General features: G+C 33.0%; 1 pseudogene; it reads left to right on the top strand.

The window, feature by feature from the left end:
* The first annotated feature begins 291 nt into the window (after positions 1-291).
* Positions 292-6,000, top strand: part of LOC149238260 (chaperonin 60 subunit beta 2, chloroplastic-like) — a 45,676-nt pseudogene continuing 39,967 nt past the window's right edge.

The raw sequence follows: 6,000 nt of genomic DNA, 5'->3' as shown, positions 1-6,000 counted from the left end.
GATTAACACTTGATCGGTCCATGATCTCTATTTAAAGGGCATGGAGGGTCATTCGTAGGGTAACCATTCATGAGAGAAGCTTATGTAAATTTTCATTCTTTTATTAATAAATTGCCTGAAGTGGTCGTGTTGGCTCAAGCCATGGACTGTTTCCCTCCTTGAGGGTTTTAACCACATCAATAATAATGGTGTATTGATATATGATCTGTTTATGAGCGGTGTCCTTTGGTGTTCTGTCTGAGGAACTTACCCTGTAAATTCCTACAAATTCTATTTTCAGAATAAGGGAAGATGGCATATGCTATAGTTAGTATGAAAATAGTTTCCACTCTGCCTCATTGGCTAACATTGGAAATGAGAAGATGTTGGGTGTATTATATGACAAAAATGCCAGGCAATTGTCTTCGCTTGTTACTTTTTCACCCATCTCCTCTATTTTTTTAAGAAGAGGGAAGATCGCAAGATTACGTAGCAGAGTGAAGGTAGTAAATCCAAGATCTATGGAAAAGCAATTGTAATTCAACCAAGATGGGTCAGTGACAAAAAAATTGTATGTTAGAGAAAAAGAATTCCATCTAAAGGAAGATTCTTTTTACATAAAACTTTACTGTGGTAGATCTTTCCTTGTCCATATACCTTTGATGTTAATGTTTGGTTTGTATGTAGGTTTGGTATGACATATATTCCAACATTTTGTTGTGCACCTATTGAAAATATTTTCAAATTGTCTTGTAGGTAGGTTTCAACAAGCTTGTTGATATTGTCGGAGTCACTGTTTGACCGAAGGACATAAATGTTGTTTTGGAGAGAAAGTATGGTTCTCCGAAGATTGTCAATGATGGTGTGGTAGTAGCTAAGGAGGTAAATTTTAGATGTGGGTTGTAAATTTTTTATGTTTTGTATTAATTTTCTTTGCCTAAATGTCTTACTATCTTAGACCTCGAAGGAAAATTTCTCACAGGTCATAGATAACATATTTATATTTTCAGGATCTACCTAGTCTATGGGGTAGCCATAGTAGAGTAATGATTCACATGGAAAATTTTAGGGGCTAATATTCGCCCAGTGGGCTAATTTTCCATGATTTTTCCACAAAAAAGATTCGCCATTTCCAATTTTTATAAAAGATGATTCGCCCAAATTTTAGAATATAAAATTATTTTACCTTAAAAATTGCCAACATTATATAGAGACTATATATAAAATCATTGTAAATTTGAATAATTTTACAAATATATCAATAAACATTTTATATTTTGCATATTAGGGATTAGTGAGATTCGCCAATGTTTTTAAACTTCAAGAAAATTTTCCATCCTTAAAATTTTCCTTGGTAATGAATGACACTTTAAACAATTGAAAAAAAATACTTGTGTGCTAGATGTTGATGAGTCAAGTTAAATTTTTATTTCCTGTCTAGTTAATCCAGTCTAGTTAATGCATTTAAATGCTGCACCTTTCTTCTAACAAGTTGAATTAGAGGACCCAGTTGAAAATATTGGGGCCAAGTTGGTAAGACAAGCTACATCAAAGACAAATGATTTAGCAAGAGATAGAACTACCACATCTGTTGTACTTGTGCAAGGTTTAATAGCTGAAGGTGTAAAGGTAATTTATTTGTCCCTATTACTGACTTAAGTATTTATTCATTTTTATTGTCCCTTTTGGTGGTTGTTGTCTACTTATTTATTTTTTGAATATTGAAGGCTTCACGAGGATCAAGATAGTATTTCAGTGGAAAAATAGCCTCGTTGAAGATGAAATTGTAGTCGTGTTATTAATTGGTATGACCTAGTTGTGAAAAACCTAACAGATAAATATAGCTTGTATTTTTAAATATTTGTGGATAAGAATCTAAATCATAAGCAGGTTCAGTTTTTACATCTGGAGAAAATCCTATTTAAATTACGAGGGGAATTGACAAGATAGTAAAGGATCTTGTCTTTGAACTCAAGAATTTGTCAAAGGAGGTAAGTGCACACACTTGAGCTGGTTTTAGTATATGGTTGAGGTGCACTTTCGTTAGGGGAATAGTTGATTTAAAACTGTCAGCTAGAGTTTCTTGAAGAATACAGGGTAGAATGTTTAGGAGTTACTTGTCAAACATTTGGGAAAAGTGTTATCCGTAAGGGAGTAGACATGTTGAAACTTAACACCCTGTAATTGTCATTATTCTCTAGGTTCAAGATCGTGAATTAACTGATGTTGCTACAGTAAGTGCTGGTAATAACTATGAAATAAGAAACATGATAGCAGAGGCAAGTAAATTTGGAAGGAAACGTGTTGTGACACTTGAAGAGGGCAAAAGTGCATAAAACAATATGCATGTTGTAGATCAAACACAATTTGATCATGGATATATTTTTGCATACTTTGTGATAGATAGTGAGAAGATGTCTGAAGAGTATGAAAATTGCAATGTAATTGATGTGAACGAAATATTATTACATTTTTTTTGTTGTGCTACTACTTGTTGTTTCTCATTGTAATGAAAAGAGAATGGATAGAAATCATGTGTAACATTTTTAGAATAAAATCTCATCTTAGTTGTAGAATTATTTCCCAATTACCTCCATCTATCATATATTCATGGCACATCCTTCTGGTTCAATATAGGTTGGTGCTAGTTTGTATGGAATTTTAAATTCTGTGCCTTATGAACCTTCTATTATTTTTGGAATCTGTACAATATTGGATTTAGAATACTGATCTAGTAATTAGAAAGAAATATGACCACTACTAAGCATGTGAAGAGGGTTGCTAAATTTATATTTATTTTCGCTTGCATTTTGAAATTCAGCGATCAGTAAATGAACTTGCATCTTTACATTTTCTTATAATTTGCAGCTATTATTGGTTGAAAAAAATATCACAACTACAAGAGACTTGATTATAATATTAGAAGAGGCCATTCGTGGGGGGTATCCAATCTTGATCATTGCCAAGGACATTGAACAAGAAGCCTTGGATACTCTTGTCGTGAACAAACTTTGTGGTGCATTGAATGTTGGTGCTTTGAAAGCTCCTGGATTCAGAGAGTGGAAAAGCCAATATTTGGATGACATTGCTATATTCACTGGAGTTATTTTTCAAGTTTAGCTACATTAAGGACTTACATGCACTAAGAGATTAAGTACAAAGTTCGGTGTGTATATAAGCAGTGTTATATCATTTTTCATGGAAACAATCTTTATTTGGTAATGGGTTTGCTCTACAAGTTCAACTTTTCATGTTAATAGGATAAATTCTCACTAAGTGAGATGTATTGAGAATAAAATCTCTCCACCATGTCTATAGTCATAGGTTTCTAATATCTTATGTAGATATTGTTTTGTTTATTCTTTCTCTGTGTAGGCACTGTTATCAAGGATGAAGTTGGATTTTCCCTTGGATAAAGTTGGAAGTAAGGTTCTAGGTACTATTGCCAAGGTGGTACTTACCAAGGATTCAACAACAATAGTTGGTGATGGGAGCACTCAGGAAGGTGTTAATAAAAGAGTGTCTCAAATTAGAAGCTTGATAGAGGTGTGTTATTTCTCTATAACTTAAATAGGTTTCTTTATGCAAATCGAGGCTTGAAATTATTGTCTTGTTTTCTCTGTATAGCCACCATATATAGTAAAGTGGCCATCACCTTGTGGGGAGGGATCTCCTCATTAATATCATTCATGATGATGGTATTAATCTCAAATTTTATTTGTGAGTTGTCAAGACATGAGTGTAGAAAGAAACAATTTTGATGCATGATTTATAATTTGAATATATGTGCCTCTGAAGGAACATGCAAAAATAATTACAGACATTAAATTTAAATAACTTAAGGTCTCTTTAATATTATAATATTTTTATCTCGATATTTAACTTCCCTATCAACCCATTTTATCAAAATTTTTCAACAATGATATCATTCTCATTTTCTTTGCAAGTTGCAAAACAAGACTACAAAAAAGAAAATTTGAATGAAAGAATTACCAAGATTTCTGGTGGAGTTGTTGTTATCCAGGTAAAGTTTGGCATGCTGAATTCATGGTAGCTATTTGTAACAATTCCCTGTTATTAGCATTATAGCAATCTAAATCTAGTTGATGGATGTTGGTGACTGCATTTCAATGTATATTTGTCTAAAGTAAGAATCGAGGGTATATGATAGTGTAAATGGAAGGAAGGATGCTATATTTATCTAGATTCATTTATCTGGGCATATCTAGATGGAAATGAATCCTTTATTTATCTAGAGATGCCTATGACAAGATGCAATAGCCCTAATTGGACAACACTGAAACTAGCTCAATTCAGTGTTTAAATGCCATGACCAATTCCTTCATTTTCCCATAGCAGCTATGCTACAATAGTGGTGCCTTTGTAATGTTGAAATGTCCTGCAATATTTGCCTATGGCAAGATGCAATAGCCCTAATTAGACAACACTGAAACTAGCTCAATTCAGTGTTTAACTGCCATGACCAATTCCTTCATTTTCCCATAGTAGCTATGTTGTAATAGTGTCCCATGGAGCGAGTTTTAATTTGCACATGGACATCCCTCTTTTGAAAATGAAGGAAATGTGCTAGGCCCTCATCTAATATATTTTGCTAAGATATAATAAACTTATGGTGTATGAGTTATCATAATTCTTATTCCTTAGTTGTAGTAAATGTATTGTCTCTGTGTTCATGGCTGAAATAAATAATTCGTCATTGAATTCTTATTTGCATCATTCAGAGACTCTTTATTGATTGATGCTCTATGAAATGCATCAACTCTAAGTTACTCATCATCCACTTTCTTGTTGAGATAGAGATAAAGTGCAATGCTTCTAGAGCTATTGTCTTTCCTCAAGGAGTTGCTACTTTGGTTTCTATATGACTGTTAGGAATTTCTCTCTCCTTACCTGGAGTGTTCTTAAACGTTCCTGGGTGGATTTCTACTTACTGGAGTCATTTCCCTCTCCCCTAAGAATTATTTTCATTTTTTGGGGCATTTTTGAGCTCGCTCCTGGTTGTATAAGAGGCCATAGGAACTAGACAAGGCCATAGATAACTATAGGAGATCATTAGCTTTCCAATTTCCCTTCATTCCCATAAGTCCATCGAATAGATGGGTTCTGAAATCTACAAGCCAGAGCATTCTTGATGTGTATTTATGGTAGAATGTATTTATATTATAATGTTGTTAAATGGAGATCCATTACCTGAGTGATTTAAATTATATGTTATTCCATTGGTATTGGGAATTGTTACATGAGAATCCTTTAACTATAATTATTCACCAATAATATCCAGACGTTTTTTCTGTACTAGAATGATGATTGTCCAGTATGAGGTATAATGAGGATAAGGTTGAAGAAGTGAATGAGGAGAAGTCTCATTTAGGGGGTAGTGATGATGAAGTTTGTACTGTAGAAAAAGAAAATGCAACAATATGGAGTCATGGACAAATATGGACTAATTCTGATGAAGAACAGGATACCCTTTTTTGTATAAAACCTCTGTCATTAAGTTTTATTAATAGTCAGAGGAAGTTTTTATGTCAAACAAAAATATTAAAATCCCCACTTTCCAATGTATTCAATCCTACTTGAATTGGATATGTCAATCAAAATTTTTGAATTCATACATGATATGACTCCTTCAAATTTATACCAAATTTTATGAAAGAATTCCATGTAAAAAATTGTGAGCTTTTCTTTTTAATATATCTGGTCTAACGAGAGTTGTATCTTCCAGTCAAAATATAACTATCATTTTCAACCCTCATTCAACACTTGTTTTAGAGCCAAACTTGTACAAATTACAACTCGTTTGGCTCTATACCAAATCCTTTGAAATTATGTCCATCAAATATTTGAATATATGACTTTCAACAGACCCTGGTCCAATCAAAAATGGACTTGTAAGAAAGTCTAGGTTACGTGATCGACAGTAATAGCTAAGGGTCCTCATTTGTGAGTATTGTAGGTGGTTCAAATATTAACATTAACTTTATTTTGTATTACTATAAC

This window comes from Pinus tabuliformis, chromosome 8, assembly GCF_031772625.1.
Source record: "Pinus tabuliformis cultivar Carrire ecotype Pingquan chromosome 8, CPIR1, whole genome shotgun sequence".
Taxonomy (NCBI): Eukaryota; Viridiplantae; Streptophyta; class Pinopsida; order Pinales; family Pinaceae; genus Pinus; species Pinus tabuliformis.
The sequence above is the reverse complement of the archived record's forward strand: the minus strand, read 5'-3'. Positions and strand labels throughout refer to the sequence as shown.